The sequence below is a fragment of the Garra rufa genome, chromosome 2 (assembly GCF_049309525.1).
Source record: "Garra rufa chromosome 2, GarRuf1.0, whole genome shotgun sequence".
Classification (NCBI taxonomy): domain Eukaryota; kingdom Metazoa; phylum Chordata; class Actinopteri; order Cypriniformes; family Cyprinidae; genus Garra; species Garra rufa.
In genome coordinates this window covers 54938272-54960288 of record NC_133362.1, presented here as the reverse complement: position 1 = coordinate 54960288, position 22017 = coordinate 54938272, and the positions used below count along the sequence as shown (strand labels likewise).

The window sequence follows — 22017 nt, the reverse complement described above, 5'->3', positions numbered from 1 at the left end:
AAGTTTGGAGCTCCTTCAAGTAAATCAGGCTTCATTTTAAAGAACCTTACACACATGCAAGCACACACACAACTTAATTAAAAGAACTCTGTTCCTGCATTGGCCGGGAATCGGACCCGGGTCTCCCGTGTGGCAGGCGAGAATTCTACCACTGAACCACCAATGCTCGGCTGGGAGAACTTCGGCCTTCACATTGCCCTGGATTTAGTAATGGTGCGTAACTGTTACACGTCAAATCCAGGTAAAGGGGGGTTGGGTCAATATGCAAAGTTTGGAGCTCCTTCTAGCAAATCAGGCTTGGCCTTCAAGGCTCATTTTAAAGAATCCCACACACATGCAAACACACACCCCTTACTTAAAAGAACTCTGTTCCTGCATTTGCCCGGGAATCAGAGCCAGGCCTCCTGTGTGGCAGGCGAGAATGGATGATGGAAGAGACTTTTTCACTTTTACTCCTCCCATTTGGAGTGAGGGGGAGATGAAAATCTTATCGGCACCCTAGATTACCCTTTGTGAGTATAGTGGTTTACCACAGGGAGCGCACATGCTCAAGCGCATGGGCACACAACTCGAGTTTCTCTTCATAGACGCATAAATCTTTCGCCTTTTACTAAAGATTTCCGTGGAGGGGAACCTTTCCGAGTGACCTGTATTTTTGGGTGCTCTGCTCACAGCAGAGCTGCACTGCAGTTTCAATAGCAGACTAAATCTGACCACACACCAATGTGCATTGGAGCAAAGCGTGCTTTCTCGTGGACCGTGTTTGCAGCCTTTGCGCTTCCTGTGTCGCAACTTCACATTTTTTTTCAGCCAGCATGGAAAGACAGCACTCTCATGACATGATGGGATCCAAACCTTGGGCTTCAGCTACTTTGGCCCTGTCAGTGACTTATGTACTTCCAGCATTCTTTTCTGCTCACAACAGAGCTGTATTGGAGTGTCAAGAGTAAAACTGGCCACCAGCCAATGGGCGGTGGAACGAAGCGCGCCTCACCACGTTCTGTACTTGCGGCCTTTGCGCTTTCTGCGTCGCAGCTCCAGATTTCTTTAGCCCGCATGGAAAGACAGCACTCTCTCGTACATGACGGGATACAAACAAAGATGGCTTCAGCTCCTTTTGCCCTATCAGTGACTTGTGCATTTCAAGCATTCTTTTCAGATGGCTAAAAGCTAGAGTCGGGAACTTGCGTTGGTGGTATAGTGGTGAGCATAGCTGCCTTCCAAGCAGTTGACCCGGGTTCGATTCCCGGCCAACGCATTTGTTTTGGCTCTGGCTGACGTTGAAGCAGAACTCCTTCTGTGACCTCTGTGAGCACCAAAATCTTTTGGATGAGTCGTTCAGCAGCAGCAAAGAGCTGGGTCTCCCCGTCGGGGAATCGAACCCCGGTCTTCCGAGTGACAGGCGGAGATACTGTCCACTATACTAACGAGGAGCTGTACCCGCTGTGCTTCGCCCCCAGCCGACTTGACTTCACAGACATCAGCATAAGGAGCCACTACTCCATGAAAAAAACAAATCAACCTGCCTTGATCTTATTGAGTCTCCCAATATCTTGAATGCTACACATTACAGGGGGTCCTCATTTGGACCACTTTACTATTATTACTATTTTTTTTTACTTTTCATAATGGGAACATGAAAAAAGGATGGGAAATCATGTGGCAGTAACATCGCATTTACGTGGATCATATCGCCCACTGCTAGAATTCTACCACTGAACCACCAATGCTCGGAAAGGAGGGAGAACGTTTGGAATTAACACCGCATTTACGAGTATATTGCCCACTGCTAAACTTCGTCAACCTATAGATAAAGTGAACAAGTTTTATAGGCATTTGACGAATATAGACGGACTAATGAGTTTCTGAAAAGATTCGTCAGGGAACGGGGGTTGGTCGGTATGCAAAGGTTGGAGCTCCTTCAAGTAAATCAGGCTTCATTTTAAAGAACCTTACACACATGCAAGCACACACACAACTTAATTAAAAGCACTCTGTTCCTGCATTGGCCGGGAATCGGACCTGGGTCTCCCGCGTGGCAGGCGAGAATTCTACCACTGAACCAACAATGCTCGGCTGGGAGACTTTCGGCCTTCACATTGCCCTGGATTTAGTAATGGTGCGTAACTGTTACACGTCAAATCCAGGTAAAGGGGGGTTGGGTCAATATGCAAAGTTTGGAGCTCCTTCTAGCAAATCAGGCTTGGCCTTCAAGGCTCATTTTAAAGAATCCCACACACATGCAAACACACACCCCTTACTTAAAAGAACTCTGTTCCTGCATTTGCCCGGGAATCAGAGCCAGGCCTCCTGTGTGGCAGGCGAGTATGGATGATGGAAGAGACTTTTTAACTTTTACTCCTCCCATTTGGAGTGAGGGGGAGATGAAAATCTTATCGGCACCCTAGATTACCCTTTGTGAGTATAGTGGTTTACCACAGGGAGCGCACATGCTCAAGCGCATGGGCACACAACTCGAGTTTCTCTTCATAGACGCATAAATCTTTCGCCTTTTACTAAAGATTTCCGTGGAGGGGAACCTTTCCGAGTGACCTGTATTTTTGGGTGCTCTGCTCACAGCAGAGCTGCACTGCAGTTTCAATAGCAGACTAAATCTGACCACACACCAATGTGCATTGGAGCAAAGCGTGCTTTCTCGTGGACCGTGTTTGCAGCCTTTGCGCTTCCTGTGTCGCAACTTCACATTTTTTTTCAGCCAGCATGGAAAGACAGCACTCTCATGACATGATGGGATCCAAACCTTGGGCTTCAGCTACTTTGGCCCTGTCAGTGACTTATGTACTTCCAGCATTCTTTTCTGCTCACAACAGAGCTGTATTGGAGTGTCAAGAGTAAAACTGGCCACCAGCCAATGGGCGGTGGAACGAAGCGCGCCTCACCACGTTCTGTACTTGCGGCCTTTGCGCTTTCTGCGTCGCAGCTCCAGATTTCTTTAGCCCGCATGGAAAGACAGCACTCTCTCGTACATGACGGGATACAAACAAAGATGGCTTCAGCTCCTTTTGCCCTATCAGTGACTTGTGCATTTCAAGCATTCTTTTCAGATGGCTAAAAGCTGGAGTCGGGAACTTGCGTTGGTGGTATAGTGGTGAGCATAGCTGCCTTCCAAGCAGTTGACCTGGGTTCGATTCCCGGCCAACGCATTTGTTTTGGCTCTGGCTGACGTTGAAGCAGAACTCCTTCTGTGACCTCTGTGAGCACCAAAATCTTTTGGATGAGTCGTTCAGCAGCAGCAAAGAGCTGGGTCTCCCCGTCGGGGAATCGAACCCCGGTCTTCCGCGTGACAGGCGGAGATACTGTCCACTATACTAACGAGGAGCTGTACCCGCTGTGCTTCGCCCCCAGCCGACTTGACTTCACAGACATCAGCATAAGGAGCCACTACTCCATGAAAAAAACAAATCAACCTGCCTTGATCTTATTGAGTCTCCCAATATCTTGAATGCTACACATTACAGGGGGTCCTCATTTGGACCACTTTACTATTATTACTATTTTTTTTTACTTTTCATAATGGGAACATGAAAAAAGGATGGGAAATCATGTGGCAGTAACATCGCATTTACGTGGATCATATCGCCCACTGCTAGAATTCTACCACTGAACCACCAATGCTCGGAAAGGAGGGAGAACGTTTGGAATTAACACCGCATTTACGAGTATATTGCCCACTGCTAAACTTCGTCAACCTATAGATAAAGTGAACAAGTTTTATAGGCATTTGACGAATATAGACGGACTAATGAGTTTCTGAAAAGATTCGTCAGGGAACGGGGGTTGGTCGGTATGCAAAGGTTGGAGCTCCTTCAAGTAAATCAGGCTTCATTTTAAAGAACCTTACACACATGCAAGCACACACACAACTTAATTAAAAGCACTCTGTTCCTGCATTGGCCGGGAATCGGACCCGGGTCTCCCGCGTGGCAGGCGAGAATTCTACCACTGAACCACCAATGCTCGGCTGGGAGACTTTCGGCCTTCACATTGCCCTGGATTTAGTAATGGTGCGTAACTGTTACACGTCAAATCCAGGTAAAGGGGGGTTGGGTCAATATGCAAAGTTTGGAGCTCCTTCTAGCAAATCAGGCTTGGCCTTCAAGGCTCATTTTAAAGAATCCCACACACATGCAAACACACACCCCTTACTTAAAAGAACTCTGTTCCTGCATTTGCCCGGGAATCAGAGCCAGGCCTCCTGTGTGGCAGGCGAGTATGGATGATGGAAGAGACTTTTTAACTTTTACTCCTCCCATTTGGAGTGAGGGGGAGATGAAAATCTTATCGGCACCCTAGATTACCCTTTGTGAGTATAGTGGTTTACCACAGGGAGCGCACATGCTCAAGCGCATGGGCACACAACTCGAGTTTCTCTTCATAGACGCATAAATCTTTCGCCTTTTACTAAAGATTTCCGTGGAGGGGAACCTTTCCGAGTGACCTGTATTTTTGGGTGCTCTGCTCACAGCAGAGCTGCACTGCAGTTTCAATAGCAGACTAAATCTGACCACACACCAATGTGCATTGGAGCAAAGCGTGCTTTCTCGTGGACCGTGTTTGCAGCCTTTGCGCTTCCTGTGTCGCAACTTCACATTTTTTTTCAGCCAGCATGGAAAGACAGCACTCTCATGACATGATGGGATCCAAACCTTGGGCTTCAGCTACTTTGGCCCTGTCAGTGACTTATGTACTTCCAGCATTCTTTTCTGCTCACAACAGAGCTGTATTGGAGTGTCAAGAGTAAAACTGGCCACCAGCCAATGGGCGGTGGAACGAAGCGCGCCTCACCACGTTCTGTACTTGCGGCCTTTGCGCTTTCTGCGTCGCAGCTCCAGATTTCTTTAGCCCGCATGGAAAGACAGCACTCTCTCGTACATGACGGGATACAAACAAAGATGGCTTCAGCTCCTTTTGCCCTATCAGTGACTTGTGCATTTCAAGCATTCTTTTCAGATGGCTAAAAGCTGGAGTCGGGAACTTGCGTTGGTGGTATAGTGGTGAGCATAGCTGCCTTCCAAGCAGTTGACCCGGGTTCGATTCCCGGCCAACGCATTTGTTTTGGCTCTGGCTGACGTTGAAGCAGAACTCCTTCTGTGACCTCTGTGAGCACCAAAATCTTTTGGATGAGTCGTTCAGCAGCAGCAAAGAGCTGGGTCTCCCCGTCGGGGAATCGAACCCCGGTCTTCCGCGTGACAGGCGGAGATACTGTCCACTATACTAACGAAGAGCTGTACCCGCTGTGCTTCGCCCCCAGCCGACTTGACTTAACAGACATCAGCATAAGGAGCCACTACTCCATGAAAAAAACAAATCAACCTGCCTTGATCTTATTGAGTCTCCCAATATCTTGAATGCTACACATTACAGGGGGTCCTCATTTGGACCACTTTACTATTATTACTATTTTTTTTACTTTTCATAATGGGAACATGAAAAAAAGGATGGGAAATCATGTGGCAGTAACATCGCATTTACGTGGATCATATCGCCCACTGCTAGAATTCTACCACTGAACCACCAATGCTCGGAAAGGAGGGAGAACGTTTGGAATTAACACCGCATTTACGAGTATATTGCCCACTGCTAAACTTCGTCAACCTATAGATAAAGTGAACAAGTTTTATAGGCATTTGACGAATATAGACGGACTAATGAGTTTCTGAAAAGATTCGTCAGGGAACGGGGGTTGGTCGGTATGCAAAGGTTGGAGCTCCTTCAAGTAAATCAGGCTTCATTTTAAAGAACCTTACACACATGCAAGCACACACACAACTTAATTAAAAGAACTCTGTTCCTGCATTGGCCGGGAATCGGACCCGGGTCTCCCGCGTGGCAGGCGAGAATTCTACCACTGAACCACCAATGCTCAGCTGGGAGAACTTCGGCCTTCACATTGCCCTGGATTTAGTAATGGTGCGTAACTGTTACACGTCAAATCCAGGGAAAGGGGGGTTGGGTCAATATGCAAAGTTTGGAGCTCCTTCTAGCAAATCAGGCTTGGCCTTCAAGGCTCATTTTAAAGAATCCCACACACATGCAAACACACACCCCTTACTTAAAAGAACTCTGTTCCTGCATTTGCCCGGGAATCAGAGCCAGGCCTCCTGTGTGGCAGGCGAGAATGGATGATGGAAGAGACTTTTTAACTTTTACTCCTCCCATTTGGAGTGAGGGGGAGATGAAAATCTTATCGGCACCCTAGATTACCCTTTGTGAGTATAGTGGTTTACCACAGGGAGCGCACATGCTCAAGCGCATGGGCACACAACTCGAGTTTCTCTTCATAGACGCATAAATCTTTCGCCTTTTACTAAAGATTTCCGTGGAGGGGAACCTTTCCGAGTGACCTGTATTTTTGGGTGCTCTGCTCACAGCAGAGCTGCACTGCAGTTTCAATAGCAGACTAAATCTGACCACACACCAATGTGCATTGGAGCAAAGCGTGCTTTCTCGTGGACCGTGTTTGCAGCCTTTGCGCTTCCTGTGTCGCAACTTCACATTTTTTTTCAGCCAGCATGGAAAGACAGCACTCTCATGACATGATGGGATCCAAACCTTGGGCTTCAGCTACTTTGGCCCTGTCAGTGACTTATGTACTTCCAGCATTCTTTTCTGCTCACAACAGAGCTGTATTGGAGTGTCAAGAGTAAAACTGGCCACCAGCCAATGGGCGGTGGAACGAAGCGCGCCTCACCACGTTCTGTACTTGCGGCCTTTGCGCTTTCTGCGTCGCAGCTCCAGATTTCTTTAGCCCGCATGGAAAGACAGCACTCTCTCGTACATGACGGGATACAAACAAAGATGGCTTCAGCTCCTTTTGCCCTATCAGTGACTTGTGCATTTCAAGCATTCTTTTCAGATGGCTAAAAGCTGGAGTCGGGAACTTGCGTTGGTGGTATAGTGGTGAGCATAGCTGCCTTCCAAGCAGTTGACCCGGGTTCGATTCCCGGCCAACGCATTTGTTTTGGCTCTGGCTGACGTTGAAGCAGAACTCCTTCTGTGACCTCTGTGAGCACCAAAATCTTTTGGATGAGTCGTTCAGCAGCAGCAAAGAGCTGGGTCTCCCCGTCGGGGAATCGAACCCCGGTCTTCCGCGTGACAGGCGGAGATACTGTCCACTATACTAACGAGGAGCTGTACCCGCTGTGCTTCGCCCCCAGCCGACTTGACTTCACAGACATCAGCATAAGGAGCCACTACTCCATGAAAAAAACAAATCAACCTGCCTTGATCTTATTGAGTCTCCCAATATCTTGAATGCTACACATTACAGGGGGTCCTCATTTGGACCACTTTACTATTATTACTATTTTTTTTTACTTTTCATAATGGGAACATGAAAAAAGGATGGGAAATCATGTGGCAGTAACATCGCATTTACGTGGATCATATCGCCCACTGCTAGAATTCTACCACTGAACCACCAATGCTCGGAAAGGAGGGAGAACGTTTGGAATTAACACCGCATTTACGAGTATATTGCCCACTGCTAAACTTCGTCAACCTATAGATAAAGTGAACAAGTTTTATAGGCATTTGACGAATATAGACGGACTAATGAGTTTCTGAAAAGATTCGTCAGGGAACGGGGGTTGGTCGGTATGCAAAGGTTGGAGCTCCTTCAAGTAAATCAGGCTTCATTTTAAAGAACCTTACACACATGCAAGCACACACACAACTTAATTAAAAGCACTCTGTTCCTGCATTGGCCGGGAATCGGACCCGGGTCTCCCGCGTGGCAGGCGAGAATTCTACCACTGAACCACCAATGCTCGGCTGGGAGACTTTCGGCCTTCACATTGCCCTGGATTTAGTAATGGTGCGTAACTGTTACACGTCAAATCCAGGTAAAGGGGGGTTGGGTCAATATGCAAAGTTTGGAGCTCCTTCTAGCAAATCAGGCTTGGCCTTCAAGGCTCATTTTAAAGAATCCCACACACATGCAAACACACACCCCTTACTTAAAAGAACTCTGTTCCTGCATTTGCCCGGGAATCAGAGCCAGGCCTCCTGTGTGGCAGGCGAGTATGGATGATGGAAGAGACTTTTTAACTTTTACTCCTCCCATTTGGAGTGAGGGGGAGATGAAAATCTTATCGGCACCCTAGATTACCCTTTGTGAGTATAGTGGTTTACCACAGGGAGCGCACATGCTCAAGCGCATGGGCACACAACTCGAGTTTCTCTTCATAGACGCATAAATCTTTCGCCTTTTACTAAAGATTTCCGTGGAGGGGAACCTTTCCGAGTGACCTGTATTTTTGGGTGCTCTGCTCACAGCAGAGCTGCACTGCAGTTTCAATAGCAGACTAAATCTGACCACACACCAATGTGCATTGGAGCAAAGCGTGCTTTCTCGTGGACCGTGTTTGCAGCCTTTGCGCTTCCTGTGTCGCAACTTCACATTTTTTTTCAGCCAGCATGGAAAGACAGCACTCTCATGACATGATGGGATCCAAACCTTGGGCTTCAGCTACTTTGGCCCTGTCAGTGACTTATGTACTTCCAGCATTCTTTTCTGCTCACAACAGAGCTGTATTGGAGTGTCAAGAGTAAAACTGGCCACCAGCCAATGGGCGGTGGAACGAAGCGCGCCTCACCACGTTCTGTACTTGCGGCCTTTGCGCTTTCTGCGTCGCAGCTCCAGATTTCTTTAGCCCGCATGGAAAGACAGCACTCTCTCGTACATGACGGGATACAAACAAAGATGGCTTCAGCTCCTTTTGCGCTATCAGTGACTTGTGCATTTCAAGCATTCTTTTCAGATGGCTAAAAGCTGGAGTCGGGAACTTGCGTTGGTGGTATAGTGGTGAGCATAGCTGCCTTCCAAGCAGTTGACCCGGGTTCGATTCCCGGCCAACGCATTTGTTTTGGCTCTGGCTGACGTTGAAGCAGAACTCCTTCTGTGACCTCTGTGAGCACCAAAATCTTTTGGATGAGTCGTTCAGCAGCAGCAAAGAGCTGGGTCTCCCCGTCGGGGAATCGAACCCCGGTCTTCCGCGTGACAGGCGGAGATACTGTCCACTATACTAACGAAGAGCTGTACCCGCTGTGCTTCGCCCCCAGCCGACTTGACTTAACAGACATCAGCATAAGGAGCCACTACTCCATGAAAAAAACAAATCAACCTGCCTTGATCTTATTGAGTCTCCCAATATCTTGAATGCTACACATTACAGGGGGTCCTCATTTGGACCACTTTACTATTATTACTATTTTTTTTACTTTTCATAATGGGAACATGAAAAAAAGGATGGGAAATCATGTGGCAGTAACATCGCATTTACGTGGATCATATCGCCCACTGCTAGAATTCTACCACTGAACCACCAATGCTCGGAAAGGAGGGAGAACGTTTGGAATTAACACCGCATTTACGAGTATATTGCCCACTGCTAAACTTCGTCAACCTATAGATAAAGTGAACAAGTTTTATAGGCATTTGACGAATATAGACGGACTAATGAGTTTCTGAAAAGATTCGTCAGGGAACGGGGGTTGGTCGGTATGCAAAGGTTGGAGCTCCTTCAAGTAAATCAGGCTTCATTTTAAAGAACCTTACACACATGCAAGCACACACACAACTTAATTAAAAGAACTCTGTTCCTGCATTGGCCGGGAATCGGACCCGGGTCTCCCGCGTGGCAGGCGAGAATTCTACCACTGAACCACCAATGCTCAGCTGGGAGAACTTCGGCCTTCACATTGCCCTGGATTTAGTAATGGTGCGTAACTGTTACACGTCAAATCCAGGGAAAGGGGGGTTGGGTCAATATGCAAAGTTTGGAGCTCCTTCTAGCAAATCAGGCTTGGCCTTCAAGGCTCATTTTAAAGAATCCCACACACATGCAAACACACACCCCTTACTTAAAAGAACTCTGTTCCTGCATTTGCCCGGGAATCAGAGCCAGGCCTCCTGTGTGGCAGGCGAGAATGGATGATGGAAGAGACTTTTTAACTTTTACTCCTCCCATTTGGAGTGAGGGGGAGATGAAAATCTTATCGGCACCCTAGATTACCCTTTGTGAGTATAGTGGTTTACCACAGGGAGCGCACATGCTCAAGCGCATGGGTACACAACTCGAGTTTCTCTTCATAGACGCATAAATCTTTCGCCTTTTACTAAAGATTTCCGTGGAGGGGAACCTTTCCGAGTGACCTGTATTTTTGGGTGCTCTGCTCACAGCAGAGCTGCACTGCAGTTTCAATAGCAGACTAAATCTGACCACACACCAATGTGCATTGGAGCAAAGCGTGCTTTCTCGTGGACCGTGTTTGCAGCCTTTGCGCTTCCTGTGTCGCAACTTCACATTTTTTTTCAGCCAGCATGGAAAGACAGCACTCTCATGACATGATGGGATCCAAACCTTGGGCTTCAGCTACTTTGGCCCTGTCAGTGACTTATGTACTTCCAGCATTCTTTTCTGCTCACAACAGAGCTGTATTGGAGTGTCAAGAGTAAAACTGGCCACCAGCCAATGGGCGGTGGAACGAAGCGCGCCTCACCACGTTCTGTACTTGCGGCCTTTGCGCTTTCTGCGTCGCAGCTCCAGATTTCTTTAGCCCGCATGGAAAGACAGCACTCTCTCGTACATGACGGGATACAAACAAAGATGGCTTCAGCTCCTTTTGCCCTATCAGTGACTTGTGCATTTCAAGCATTCTTTTCAGATGGCTAAAAGCTGGAGTCGGGAACTTGCGTTGGTGGTATAGTGGTGAGCATAGCTGCCTTCCAAGCAGTTGACCCGGGTTCGATTCCCGGCCAACGCATTTGTTTTGGCTCTGGCTGACGTTGAAGCAGAACTCCTTCTGTGACCTCTGTGAGCACCAAAATCTTTTGGATGAGTCGTTCAGCAGCAGCAAAGAGCTGGGTCTCCCCGTCGGGGAATCGAACCCCGGTCTTCCGCGTGACAGGCGGAGATACTGTCCACTATACTAACGAGGAGCTGTACCCGCTGTGCTTCGCCCCCAGCCGACTTGACTTCACAGACATCAGCATAAGGAGCCACTACTCCATGAAAAAAACAAATCAACCTGCCTTGATCTTATTGAGTCTCCCAATATCTTGAATGCTACACATTACAGGGGGTCCTCATTTGGACCACTTTACTATTATTACTATTTTTTTTTACTTTTCATAATGGGAACATGAAAAAAGGATGGGAAATCATGTGGCAGTAACATCGCATTTACGTGGATCATATCGCCCACTGCTAGAATTCTACCACTGAACCACCAATGCTCGGAAAGGAGGGAGAACGTTTGGAATTAACACCGCATTTACGAGTATATTGCCCACTGCTAAACTTCGTCAACCTATAGATAAAGTGAACAAGTTTTATAGGCATTTGACGAATATAGACGGACTAATGAGTTTCTGAAAAGATTCGTCAGGGAACGGGGGTTGGTCGGTATGCAAAGGTTGGAGCTCCTTCAAGTAAATCAGGCTTCATTTTAAAGAACCTTACACACATGCAAGCACACACACAACTTAATTAAAAGCACTCTGTTCCTGCATTGGCCGGGAATCGGACCCGGGTCTCCCGCGTGGCAGGCGAGAATTCTACCACTGAACCACCAATGCTCGGCTGGGAGACTTTCGGCCTTCACATTGCCCTGGATTTAGTAATGGTGCGTAACTGTTACACGTCAAATCCAGGTAAAGGGGGGTTGGGTCAATATGCAAAGTTTGGAGCTCCTTCTAGCAAATCAGGCTTGGCCTTCAAGGCTCATTTTAAAGAATCCCACACACATGCAAACACACACCCCTTACTTAAAAGAACTCTGTTCCTGCATTTGCCCGGGAATCAGAGCCAGGCCTCCTGTGTGGCAGGCGAGTATGGATGATGGAAGAGACTTTTTAACTTTTACTCCTCCCATTTGGAGTGAGGGGGAGATGAAAATCTTATCGGCACCCTAGATTACCCTTTGTGAGTATAGTGGTTTACCACAGGGAGCGCACATGCTCAAGCGCATGGGCACACAACTCGAGTTTCTCTTCATAGACGCATAAATCTTTCGCCTTTTACTAAAGATTTCCGTGGAGGGGAACCTTTCCGAGTGACCTGTATTTTTGGGTGCTCTGCTCACAGCAGAGCTGCACTGCAGTTTCAATAGCAGACTAAATCTGACCACACACCAATGTGCATTGGAGCAAAGCGTGCTTTCTCGTGGACCGTGTTTGCAGCCTTTGCGCTTCCTGTGTCGCAACTTCACATTTTTTTTCAGCCAGCATGGAAAGACAGCACTCTCATGACATGATGGGATCCAAACCTTGGGCTTCAGCTACTTTGGCCCTGTCAGTGACTTATGTACTTCCAGCATTCTTTTCTGCTCACAACAGAGCTGTATTGGAGTGTCAAGAGTAAAACTGGCCACCAGCCAATGGGCGGTGGAACGAAGCGCGCCTCACCACGTTCTGTACTTGCGGCCTTTGCGCTTTCTGCGTCGCAGCTCCAGATTTCTTTAGCCCGCATGGAAAGACAGCACTCTCTCGTACATGACGGGATACAAACAAAGATGGCTTCAGCTCCTTTTGCGCTATCAGTGACTTGTGCATTTCAAGCATTCTTTTCAGATGGCTAAAAGCTGGAGTCGGGAACTTGCGTTGGTGGTATAGTGGTGAGCATAGCTGCCTTCCAAGCAGTTGACCCGGGTTCGATTCCCGGCCAACGCATTTGTTTTGGCTCTGGCTGACGTTGAAGCAGAACTCCTTCTGTGACCTCTGTGAGCACCAAAATCTTTTGGATGAGTCGTTCAGCAGCAGCAAAGAGCTGGGTCTCCCCGTCGGGGAATCGAACCCCGGTCTTCCGCGTGACAGGCGGAGATACTGTCCACTATACTAACGAAGAGCTGTACCCGCTGTGCTTCGCCCCCAGCCGACTTGACTTAACAGACATCAGCATAAGGAGCCACTACTCCATGAAAAAAACAAATCAACCTGCCTTGATCTTATTGAGTCTCCCAATATCTTGAATGCTACACATTACAGGGGGTCCTCATTTGGACCACTTTACTATTATTACTATTTTTTTTACTTTTCATAATGGGAACATGAAAAAAAGGATGGGAAATCATGTGGCAGTAACATCGCATTTACGTGGATCATATCGCCCACTGCTAGAATTCTACCACTGAACCACCAATGCTCGGAAAGGAGGGAGAACGTTTGGAATTAACACCGCATTTACGAGTATATTGCCCACTGCTAAACTTCGTCAACCTATAGATAAAGTGAACAAGTTTTATAGGCATTTGACGAATATAGACGGACTAATGAGTTTCTGAAAAGATTCGTCAGGGAACGGGGGTTGGTCGGTATGCAAAGGTTGGAGCTCCTTCAAGTAAATCAGGCTTCATTTTAAAGAACCTTACACACATGCAAGCACACACACAACTTAATTAAAAGAACTCTGTTCCTGCATTGGCCGGGAATCGGACCCGGGTCTCCCGCGTGGCAGGCGAGAATTCTACCACTGAACCACCAATGCTCAGCTGGGAGAACTTCGGCCTTCACATTGCCCTGGATTTAGTAATGGTGCGTAACTGTTACACGTCAAATCCAGGGAAAGGGGGGTTGGGTCAATATGCAAAGTTTGGAGCTCCTTCTAGCAAATCAGGCTTGGCCTTCAAGGCTCATTTTAAAGAATCCCACACACATGCAAACACACACCCCTTACTTAAAAGAACTCTGTTCCTGCATTTGCCCGGGAATCAGAGCCAGGCCTCCTGTGTGGCAGGCGAGAATGGATGATGGAAGAGACTTTTTCACTTTTACTCCTCCCATTTGGAGTGAGGGGGAGATGAAAATCTTATCGGCACCCTAGATTACCCTTTGTGAGTATAGTGGTTTACCACAGGGAGCGCACATGCTCAAGCGCATGGGCACACAACTCGAGTTTCTCTTCATAGACGCATAAATCTTTCGCCTTTTACTAAAGATTTCCGTGGAGGGGAACCTTTCCGAGTGACCTGTATTTTTGGGTGCTCTGCTCACAGCAGAGCTGCACTGCAGTTTCAATAGCAGACTAAATCTGACCACACACCAATGTGCATTGGAGCAAAGCGTGCTTTCTCGTGGACCGTGTTTGCAGCCTTTGCGCTTCCTGTGTCGTAACTTCACATTTTTTTTCAGCCAGCATGGAAAGACAGCACTCTCATGACATGATGGGATCCAAACCTTGGGCTTCAGCTACTTTGGCCCTGTCAGTGACTTATGTACTTCCAGCATTCTTTTCTGCTCACAACAGAGCTGTATTGGAGTGTCAAGAGTAAAACTGGCCACCAGCCAATGGGCGGTGGAACGAAGCGCGCCTCACCACGTTCTGTACTTGCGGCCTTTGCGCTTTCTGCGTCGCAGCTCCAGATTTCTTTAGCCCGCATGGAAAGACAGCACTCTCTCGTACATGACGGGATACAAACAAAGATGGCTTCAGCTCCTTTTGCCCTATCAGTGACTTGTGCATTTCAAGCATTCTTTTCAGATGGCTAAAAGCTGGAGTCGGGAACTTGCGTTGGTGGTATAGTGGTGAGCATAGCTGCCTTCCAAGCAGTTGACCCGGGTTCGATTCCCAGCCAACGCATTTGTTTTGGCTCTGGCTGACGTTGAAGCAGAACTCCTTCTGTGACCTCTGTGAGCACCAAAATCTTTTGGATGAGTCGTTCAGCAGCAGCAAAGAGCTGGGTCTCCCCGTCGGGGAATCGAACCCCGGTCTTCCGCGTGACAGGCGGAGATACTGTCCACTATACTAACGAGGAGCTGTACCCGCTGTGCTTCGCCCCCAGCCGACTTGACTTCACAGACATCAGCATAAGGAGCCACTACTCCATGAAAAAAACAAATCAACCTGCCTTGATCTTATTGAGTCTCCCAATATCTTGAATGCTACACATTACAGGGGGTCCTCATTTGGACCACTTTACTATTATTACTATTTTTTTTTTACTTTTCATAATGGGAACATGAAAAAAGGATGGGAAATCATGTGGCAGTAACATCGCATTTACGTGGATCATATCGCCCACTGCTAGAATTCTACCACTGAACCACCAATGCTCGGAAAGGAGGGAGAACGTTTGGAATTAACACCGCATTTACGAGTATATTGCCCACTGCTAAACTTCGTCAACCTATAGATGAAGTGAACAAGTTTTATAGGCATTTGACGAATATAGACGGACTAATGAGTTTCTGAAAAGATTCGTCAGAGAACGGGGGTTGGTCGGTATGCAAAGGTTGGAGCTCCTTCAAGTAAATCAGGCTTCATTTTAAAGAACCTTACACACATGCAAGCACACACACAACTTAATTAAAAGAACTCTGTTCCTGCATTGGCCGGGAATCGGACCCGGGTCTCCCGCGTGGCAGGCGAGAATTCTACCACTGAACCACCAATGCTCGGCTGGGAGACTTTCGGCCTTCACATTGCCCTGGATTTAGTAATGGTGCGTAACTGTTACACGTCAAATCCAGGTAAAGGGGGGTTGGGTCAATATGCAAAGTTTGGAGCTCCTTCTAGCAAATCAGGCTTGGCCTTCAAGGCTCATTTTAAAGAATCCCACACACATGCAAACACACACCCCTTACTTAAAAGAACTCTCTTCCTGCATTTGCCCGGGAATCAGAGCCAGGCCTCCTGTGTGGCAGGCGAGAATGGATGATGGAAGAGACTTTTTAACTTTTACTCCTCCCATTTGGAGTGAGGGGGAGATGAAAATCTTATCGGCACCCTAGATTACCCTTTGTGAGTATAGTGGTTTACCACAGGGACCGCACATGCTCAAGCGCATGGGCACACAACTCGAGTTTCTCTTCATAGACGCATAAATCTTTCGCCTTTTACTAAAGATTTCCGTGGAGGGGAACCTTTCTGAGTGACCTGTATTTTTGGGTGCTCTGCTCACAGCAGAGCTGCACTGCAGTTTCAATAGCAGACTAAATCTGACCACACACCAATGTGCATTGGAGCAAAGCGTGCTTTCTCGTGGACCGTGTTTGCAGCCTTTGCGCTTCCTGTGTCGCAACTTCACATTTTTTTTCAGCCAGCATGGAAAGACAGCACTCTCATGACATGATGGGATCCAAACCTTGGGCTTCAGCTACTTTGGCCCTGTCAGTGACTTATGTACTTCCAGCATTCTTTTCTGCTCACAACAGAGCTGTATTGGAGTGTCAAGAGTAAAACTGGCCACCAGCCAATGGGCGGTGGAACGAAGCGCGCCTCACCACGTTCTGTACTTGCGGCCTTTGCGCTTTCTGCGTCGCAGCTCCAGATTTCTTTAGCCCGCATGGAAAGACAGCACTCTCTCGTACATGACGGGATACAAACAAAGATGGCTTCAGCTCCTTTTGCCCTATCAGTGACTTGTGCATTTCAAGCATTCTTTTCAGATGGCTAAAAGCTGGAGTCGGGAACTTGCGTTGGTGGTATAGTGGTGAGCATAGCTGCCTTCCAAGCAGTTGACCCGGGTTCGATTCCCGGCCAACGCATTTGTTTTGGCTCTGGCTGACGTTGAAGCAGAACTCCTTCTGGGACCTCTGTGAGCACCAAAATCTTTTGGATGAGTCGTTCAGCAGCAGCAAAGAGCTGGGTCTCCCCGTCGGGGAATCGAACCCAGGTCTTCCGCGTGACAGGCGGAGATACTGTCCACTATACTAACGAGGAGCTGTACGGGCTGTGCTTCGCCCCCAGCCGACTTGACTTCACAGACATCAGCATAAGGAGCCACTACTCCATGAAAAAAACAAATCAACCTGCCTTGATCTTATTGAGTCTCCCAATATCTTGAATGCTACACATTACAGGGGGTCCTCATTTGGACCACTTTACTATTATTACTATTTTTTTTTACTTTTCATAATGGGAACATGAAAAAAAGGATGGGAAATCATGTGGCAGTAACATCGCATTTACGTGGATCATATCGCCCACTGCTAGAATTCTACCACTGAACCACCAATGCTCGGAAAGGAGGGAGAACGTTTGGAATTAACACCGCATTTACGAGTATATTGCCCACTGCTAAACTTCGTCAACCTATAGATAAAGTGAACAAGTTTTATAGGCATTTGACGAATATAGACGGACTAATGAGTTTCTGAAAAGATTCGTCAGGGAACGGGGGTTGGTCGGTATGCAAAGGTTGGAGCTCCTTCAAGTAAATCAGGCTTCATTTTAAAGAACCTTACACACATGCAAGCACACACACAACTTAATTAAAAGAACTCTGTTCCTGCATTGGCCGGGAATCGGACCCGGGTCTCCCGCGTGGCAGGCGAGAATTCTACCACTGAACCACCAATGCTCAGCTGGGAGAACTTCGGCCTTCACATTGCCCTGGATTTAGTAATGGTGCGTAACTGTTACACGTCAAATCCAGGTAAAGGGGGGTTGGGTCAATATGCAAAGTTTGGAGCTCCTTCTAGCAAATCAGGCTTGGCCTTCAAGGCTCATTTTAAAGAATCCCACACACATGCAAACACACACCCCTTACTTAAAAGAACTCTCTTCCTGCATTTGCCCGGGAATCAGAGCCAGGCCTCCTGTGTGGCAGGCGAGAATGGATGATGGAAGAGACTTTTTAACTTTTACTCCTCCCATTTGGAGTGAGGGGGAGATGAAAATCTTATCGGCACCCTAGATTACCCTTTGTGAGTATAGTGGTTTACCACAGGGAGCGCACATGCTCAAGCGCATGGGCACACAACTCGAGTTTCTCTTCATAGACGCATAAATCTTTCGCCTTTTACTAAAGATTTCCGTGGAGGGGAACCTTTCCGAGTGACCTGTATTTTTGGGTGCTCTGCTCACAGCAGAGCTGCACTGCAGTTTCAATAGCAGACTAAATCTGACCACACACCAATGTGCATTGGAGCAAAGCGTGCTTTCTCGTGGACCGTGTTTGCAGCCTTTGCGCTTCCTGTGTCGCAACTTCACATTTTTTTTCAGCCAGCATGGAAAGACAGCACTCTCATGACATGATGGGATCCAAACCTTGGGCTTCAGCTACTTTGGCCCTGTCAGTGACTTATGTACTTCCAGCATTCTTTTCTGCTCACAACAGAGCTGTATTGGAGTGTCAAGAGTAAAACTGGCCACCAGCCAATGGGCGGTGGAACGAAGCGCGCCTCACCACGTTCTGTACTTGCGGCCTTTGCGCTTTCTGCGTCGCAGCTCCAGATTTCTTTAGCCCGCATGGAAAGACAGCACTCTCTCGTACATGACGGGATACAAACAAAGATGGCTTCAGCTCCTTTTGCCCTCTCAGAGACTTGTGCATTACAAGCATTCTTTTCAGATGGCTAAAAGCTGGAGTCGGGAACTTGCGTTGGTGGTATAGTGGTGAGCATAGCTGCCTTCCAAGCAGTTGACCCGGGTTCGATTCCCGGCCAACGCATTTGTTTCGGCTCTGGCTGACGTTGAAGCAGAACTCCTTCTGTGACCTCTGTGAGCACCAAAATCTTTTGGATGAGTCGTTCAGCAGCAGCAAAGAGCTGGGTCTCCCCGTCGGGGAATCGAACCCCGGTCTTCCGCGTGACAGGCGGAGATACTGTCCACTATACTAACGAGGAGCTGTACCCGCTGTGCTTCGCCCCCAGCCGACTTGACTTCACAGACATCAGCATAAGGAGCCACTACTCCATGAAAAAAACAAATCAACCTGCCTTGATCTTATTGAGTCTCCCAATATCTTGAATGCTACACATTACAGGGGGTCCTCATTTGGACCACTTTACTATTATTACTATTTTTTTTTACTTTTCATAATGGGAACATGAAAAAAAGGATGGGAAATCATGTGGCAGTAACATCGCATTTACGTGGATCATATCGCCCACTGCTAGAATTCTACCACTGAACCACCAATGCTCGGAAAGGAGGGAGAACGTTTGGAATTAACACCGCATTTACGAGTATATTGCCCACTGCTAAACTTCGTCAACCTATAGATAAAGTGAACAAGTTTTATAGGCATTTGACGAATATAGACGGACTAATGAGTTTCTGAAAAGATTCGTCAGGGAACGGGGGTTGGTCGGTATGCAAAGGTTGGAGCTCCTTCAAGTAAATCAGGCTTCATTTTAAAGAACCTTACACACATGCAAGCACACACACAACTTAATTAAAAGCACTCTGTTCCTGCATTGGCCGGGAATCGGACCCGGGTCTCCCGCGTGGCAGGCGAGAATTCTACCACTGAACCACCAATGCTCGGCTGGGAGACTTTAGGCCTTCACATTGCCCTGGATTTAGTAATGGTGCGTAACTGTTACACGTCAAATCCAGGTAAAGGGGGGTTGGGTCAATATGCAAAGTTTGGAGCTCCTTCTAGCAAATCAGGCTTGGCCTTCAAGGCTCATTTTAAAGAATCCCACACACATGCAAACACACACCCCTTACTTAAAAGAACTCTGTTCCTGCATTTGCCCGGGAATCAGAGCCAGGCCTCCTGTGTGGCAGGCGAGAATGGATGATGGAAGAGACTTTTTCACTTTTACTCCTCCCATTTGGAGTGAGGGGGAGATGAAAATCTTATCGGCACCCTAGATTACCCTTTGTGAGTATAGTGGTTTACCACAGGGAGCGCACATGCTCAAGCGCATGGGCACACAACTCGAGTTTCTCTTCATAGACGCATAAATCTTTCGCCTTTTACTAAAGATTTCCGTGGAGGGGAACCTTTCCGAGTGACCTGTATTTTTGGGTGCTCTGCTCACAGCAGAGCTGCACTGCAGTTTCAATAGCAGACTAAATCTGACCACACACCAATGTGCATTGGAGCAAAGCGTGCTTTCTCGTGGACCGTGTTTGCAGCCTTTGCGCTTCCTGTGTCGCAACTTCACATTTTTTTTCAGCCAGCATGGAAAGACAGCACTCTCATGACATGATGGGATCCAAACCTTGGGCTTCAGCTACTTTGGCCCTGTCAGTGACTTATGTACTTCCAGCATTCTTTTCTGCTCACAACAGAGCTGTATTGGAGTGTCAAGAGTAAAACTGGCCACCAGCCAATGGGCGGTGGAACGAAGCGCGCCTCACCACGTTCTGTACTTGCGGCCTTTGCGCTTTCTGCGTCGCAGCTCCAGATTTCTTTAGCCCGCATGGAAAGACAGCACTCTCTCGTACATGACGGGATACAAACAAAGATGGCTTCAGCTCCTTTTGCCCTATCAGTGACTTGTGCATTTCAAGCATTCTTTTCAGATGGCTAAAAGCTGGAGTCGGGAACTTGCGTTGGTGGTATAGTGGTGAGCATAGCTGCCTTCCAAGCAGTTGACCCGGGTTCGATTCCCGGCCAACGCATTTGTTTCGGCTCTGGCTGACGTTGAAGCAGAACTCCTTCTGTGACCTCTGTGAGCACCAAAATCTTTTGGATGAGTCGTTCAGCAGCAGCAAAGAGCTGGGTCTCCCCGTCGGGGAATCGAACCCCGGTCTTCCGCGTGACAGGCGGAGATACTGTCCACTATACTAACGAGGAGCTGTACCCGCTGTGCTTCGCCCCCAGCCGACTTGACTTCACAGACATCAGCATAAGGAGCCACTACTCCATGAAAAAAACAAATCAACCTGCCTTGATCTTATTGAGTCTCCCAATATCTTGAATGCTACACATTACAGGGGGTCCTCATTTGGACCACTTTACTATTATTACTATTTTTTTTTACTTTTCATAATGGGAACATGAAAAAAAGGATGGGAAATCATGTGGCAGTAACATCGCATTTACGTGGATCATATCGCCCACTGCTAGAATTCTACCACTGAACCACCAATGCTCGGAAAGGAGGGAGAACGTTTGGAATTAACACCGCATTTACGAGTATATTGCCCACTGCTAAACTTCGTCAACCTATAGATAAAGTGAACAAGTTTTATAGGCATTTGACGAATATAGACGGACTAATGAGTTTCTGAAAAGATTCGTCAGGGAACGGGGGTTGGTCGGTATGCAAAGGTTGGAGCTCCTTCAAGTAAATCAGGCTTCATTTTAAAGAACCTTACACACATGCAAGCACACACACAACTTAATTAAAAGAACTCTGTTCCTGCATTGGCCGGGAATCGGACCCGGGTCTCCCGCATGGCAGGCGAGAATTCTACCACTGAACCACCAATGCTCAGCTGGGAGAACTTCGGCCTTCACATTGCCCTGGATTTAGTAATGGTGCGTAACTGTTACACGTCAAATCCAGGGAAAGGGGGGTTGGGTCAATATGCAAAGTTTGGAGCTCCTTCTAGCAAATCAGGCTTGGCCTTCAAGGCTCATTTTAAAGAATCCCACACACATGCAAACACACACCCCTTACTTAAAAGAACTCTGTTCCTGCATTTGCCCGGGAATCAGAGCCAGGCCTCCTGTGTGGCAGGCGAGAATGGATGATGGAAGAGACTTTTTAACTTTTACTCCTCCCATTTGGAGTGAGGGGGAGATGAAAATCTTATCGGCACCCTAGATTACCCTTTGTGAGTATAGTGGTTTACCACAGGGAGCGCACATGCTCAAGCGCATGGGCACACAACTCGAGTTTCTCTTCATAGACGCATAAATCTTTCGCCTTTTACTAAAGATTTCCGTGGAGGGGAACCTTTCCGAGTGATCTGTATTTTTGGGTGCTCTGCTCACAGCAGAGCTGCACTGCAGTTTCAAAAGCAGACTAAATCTGACCACACACCAATGTGCATTGGAGCAAAGCGTGCTTTCTCGTGGACCGTGTTTGCAGCCTTTGCGCTTCCTGTGTCGCAACTTCACATTTTTTTTCAGCCAGCGTGGAAAGACAGCACTCTCATGACATGATGGGATCCAAACCTTGGGCTTCAGCTACTTTGGCCCTGTCAGTGACTTATGTACTTCCAGCATTCTTTTCTGCTCACAACAGAGCTGTATTGGAGTGTCAAGAGTAAAACTGGCCACCAGCCAATGGGCGGTGGAACGAAGCGCGCCTCACCACGTTCTGTACTTGCGGCCTTTGCGCTTTCTGCGTCGCAGCTCCAGATTTCT

At 47.7% G+C, this 22017-nt stretch overlaps 36 non-coding genes across 36 annotated transcripts; 21 read left to right on the top strand and 15 right to left on the bottom strand.

Moving 5' to 3' along the window:
* The first annotated feature begins 565 nt into the window (after window positions 1–565).
* Window positions 566–681, top strand: LOC141327170 (U5 spliceosomal RNA). The gene has a single exon (XR_012354482.1). It is a non-coding gene; the product is annotated as a U5 spliceosomal RNA (small nuclear RNA).
* A 505-nt stretch (window positions 682–1186) lies between these two features.
* Window positions 1187–1258, top strand: trnag-ucc (transfer RNA glycine (anticodon UCC)). The gene has a single exon. It is a non-coding gene; the product is annotated as a tRNA-Gly (tRNA).
* Window positions 1259–2471: 1213 nt separating this feature from the next.
* On the top strand, window positions 2472–2587 carry LOC141327168 (U5 spliceosomal RNA). Its single transcript, XR_012354480.1, has one exon. It is a non-coding gene; the product is annotated as a U5 spliceosomal RNA (small nuclear RNA).
* A 680-nt stretch (window positions 2588–3267) lies between these two features.
* On the bottom strand, window positions 3268–3339 carry trnad-guc (transfer RNA aspartic acid (anticodon GUC)). The gene has a single exon. It is a non-coding gene; the product is annotated as a tRNA-Asp (tRNA).
* Window positions 3340–3907: 568 nt separating this feature from the next.
* On the bottom strand, window positions 3908–3978 carry trnag-gcc (transfer RNA glycine (anticodon GCC)). The gene has a single exon. It is a non-coding gene; the product is annotated as a tRNA-Gly (tRNA).
* Window positions 3979–4377: 399 nt separating this feature from the next.
* On the top strand, window positions 4378–4493 carry LOC141327167 (U5 spliceosomal RNA). The gene has a single exon (XR_012354479.1). It is a non-coding gene; the product is annotated as a U5 spliceosomal RNA (small nuclear RNA).
* Window positions 4494–4998: 505 nt separating this feature from the next.
* trnag-ucc (transfer RNA glycine (anticodon UCC)) lies at window positions 4999–5070 on the top strand. Its single transcript has one exon. It is a non-coding gene; the product is annotated as a tRNA-Gly (tRNA).
* A 743-nt stretch (window positions 5071–5813) lies between these two features.
* Window positions 5814–5884, bottom strand: trnag-gcc (transfer RNA glycine (anticodon GCC)). The gene has a single exon. It is a non-coding gene; the product is annotated as a tRNA-Gly (tRNA).
* A 399-nt stretch (window positions 5885–6283) lies between these two features.
* On the top strand, window positions 6284–6399 carry LOC141327166 (U5 spliceosomal RNA). Its single transcript, XR_012354478.1, has one exon. It is a non-coding gene; the product is annotated as a U5 spliceosomal RNA (small nuclear RNA).
* Window positions 6400–6904: 505 nt separating this feature from the next.
* On the top strand, window positions 6905–6976 carry trnag-ucc (transfer RNA glycine (anticodon UCC)). The gene has a single exon. It is a non-coding gene; the product is annotated as a tRNA-Gly (tRNA).
* Window positions 6977–7079: 103 nt separating this feature from the next.
* On the bottom strand, window positions 7080–7151 carry trnad-guc (transfer RNA aspartic acid (anticodon GUC)). The gene has a single exon. It is a non-coding gene; the product is annotated as a tRNA-Asp (tRNA).
* Window positions 7152–7719: 568 nt separating this feature from the next.
* trnag-gcc (transfer RNA glycine (anticodon GCC)) lies at window positions 7720–7790 on the bottom strand. Its single transcript has one exon. It is a non-coding gene; the product is annotated as a tRNA-Gly (tRNA).
* Window positions 7791–8189: 399 nt separating this feature from the next.
* On the top strand, window positions 8190–8305 carry LOC141327165 (U5 spliceosomal RNA). The gene has a single exon (XR_012354477.1). It is a non-coding gene; the product is annotated as a U5 spliceosomal RNA (small nuclear RNA).
* A 505-nt stretch (window positions 8306–8810) lies between these two features.
* Window positions 8811–8882, top strand: trnag-ucc (transfer RNA glycine (anticodon UCC)). The gene has a single exon. It is a non-coding gene; the product is annotated as a tRNA-Gly (tRNA).
* A 743-nt stretch (window positions 8883–9625) lies between these two features.
* trnag-gcc (transfer RNA glycine (anticodon GCC)) lies at window positions 9626–9696 on the bottom strand. Its single transcript has one exon. It is a non-coding gene; the product is annotated as a tRNA-Gly (tRNA).
* Window positions 9697–10095: 399 nt separating this feature from the next.
* Window positions 10096–10211, top strand: LOC141327164 (U5 spliceosomal RNA). The gene has a single exon (XR_012354476.1). It is a non-coding gene; the product is annotated as a U5 spliceosomal RNA (small nuclear RNA).
* Window positions 10212–10716: 505 nt separating this feature from the next.
* trnag-ucc (transfer RNA glycine (anticodon UCC)) lies at window positions 10717–10788 on the top strand. The gene has a single exon. It is a non-coding gene; the product is annotated as a tRNA-Gly (tRNA).
* A 103-nt stretch (window positions 10789–10891) lies between these two features.
* Window positions 10892–10963, bottom strand: trnad-guc (transfer RNA aspartic acid (anticodon GUC)). The gene has a single exon. It is a non-coding gene; the product is annotated as a tRNA-Asp (tRNA).
* A 568-nt stretch (window positions 10964–11531) lies between these two features.
* trnag-gcc (transfer RNA glycine (anticodon GCC)) lies at window positions 11532–11602 on the bottom strand. The gene has a single exon. It is a non-coding gene; the product is annotated as a tRNA-Gly (tRNA).
* A 399-nt stretch (window positions 11603–12001) lies between these two features.
* On the top strand, window positions 12002–12117 carry LOC141327163 (U5 spliceosomal RNA). Its single transcript, XR_012354475.1, has one exon. It is a non-coding gene; the product is annotated as a U5 spliceosomal RNA (small nuclear RNA).
* A 505-nt stretch (window positions 12118–12622) lies between these two features.
* On the top strand, window positions 12623–12694 carry trnag-ucc (transfer RNA glycine (anticodon UCC)). The gene has a single exon. It is a non-coding gene; the product is annotated as a tRNA-Gly (tRNA).
* A 743-nt stretch (window positions 12695–13437) lies between these two features.
* Window positions 13438–13508, bottom strand: trnag-gcc (transfer RNA glycine (anticodon GCC)). The gene has a single exon. It is a non-coding gene; the product is annotated as a tRNA-Gly (tRNA).
* Window positions 13509–13907: 399 nt separating this feature from the next.
* Window positions 13908–14023, top strand: LOC141327162 (U5 spliceosomal RNA). Its single transcript, XR_012354474.1, has one exon. It is a non-coding gene; the product is annotated as a U5 spliceosomal RNA (small nuclear RNA).
* Window positions 14024–14703: 680 nt separating this feature from the next.
* On the bottom strand, window positions 14704–14775 carry trnad-guc (transfer RNA aspartic acid (anticodon GUC)). Its single transcript has one exon. It is a non-coding gene; the product is annotated as a tRNA-Asp (tRNA).
* Window positions 14776–15344: 569 nt separating this feature from the next.
* Window positions 15345–15415, bottom strand: trnag-gcc (transfer RNA glycine (anticodon GCC)). The gene has a single exon. It is a non-coding gene; the product is annotated as a tRNA-Gly (tRNA).
* A 399-nt stretch (window positions 15416–15814) lies between these two features.
* LOC141327114 (U5 spliceosomal RNA) lies at window positions 15815–15930 on the top strand. Its single transcript, XR_012354429.1, has one exon. It is a non-coding gene; the product is annotated as a U5 spliceosomal RNA (small nuclear RNA).
* A 505-nt stretch (window positions 15931–16435) lies between these two features.
* On the top strand, window positions 16436–16507 carry trnag-ucc (transfer RNA glycine (anticodon UCC)). Its single transcript has one exon. It is a non-coding gene; the product is annotated as a tRNA-Gly (tRNA).
* A 744-nt stretch (window positions 16508–17251) lies between these two features.
* On the bottom strand, window positions 17252–17322 carry trnag-gcc (transfer RNA glycine (anticodon GCC)). Its single transcript has one exon. It is a non-coding gene; the product is annotated as a tRNA-Gly (tRNA).
* A 399-nt stretch (window positions 17323–17721) lies between these two features.
* LOC141327160 (U5 spliceosomal RNA) lies at window positions 17722–17837 on the top strand. Its single transcript, XR_012354473.1, has one exon. It is a non-coding gene; the product is annotated as a U5 spliceosomal RNA (small nuclear RNA).
* Window positions 17838–18342: 505 nt separating this feature from the next.
* On the top strand, window positions 18343–18414 carry trnag-ucc (transfer RNA glycine (anticodon UCC)). The gene has a single exon. It is a non-coding gene; the product is annotated as a tRNA-Gly (tRNA).
* Window positions 18415–18517: 103 nt separating this feature from the next.
* On the bottom strand, window positions 18518–18589 carry trnad-guc (transfer RNA aspartic acid (anticodon GUC)). The gene has a single exon. It is a non-coding gene; the product is annotated as a tRNA-Asp (tRNA).
* Window positions 18590–19158: 569 nt separating this feature from the next.
* trnag-gcc (transfer RNA glycine (anticodon GCC)) lies at window positions 19159–19229 on the bottom strand. Its single transcript has one exon. It is a non-coding gene; the product is annotated as a tRNA-Gly (tRNA).
* Window positions 19230–19628: 399 nt separating this feature from the next.
* Window positions 19629–19744, top strand: LOC141327159 (U5 spliceosomal RNA). Its single transcript, XR_012354472.1, has one exon. It is a non-coding gene; the product is annotated as a U5 spliceosomal RNA (small nuclear RNA).
* Window positions 19745–20249: 505 nt separating this feature from the next.
* trnag-ucc (transfer RNA glycine (anticodon UCC)) lies at window positions 20250–20321 on the top strand. The gene has a single exon. It is a non-coding gene; the product is annotated as a tRNA-Gly (tRNA).
* A 103-nt stretch (window positions 20322–20424) lies between these two features.
* trnad-guc (transfer RNA aspartic acid (anticodon GUC)) lies at window positions 20425–20496 on the bottom strand. The gene has a single exon. It is a non-coding gene; the product is annotated as a tRNA-Asp (tRNA).
* A 1039-nt stretch (window positions 20497–21535) lies between these two features.
* LOC141327111 (U5 spliceosomal RNA) lies at window positions 21536–21651 on the top strand. The gene has a single exon (XR_012354427.1). It is a non-coding gene; the product is annotated as a U5 spliceosomal RNA (small nuclear RNA).
* Window positions 21652–22017: the final 366 nt, after the last annotated feature.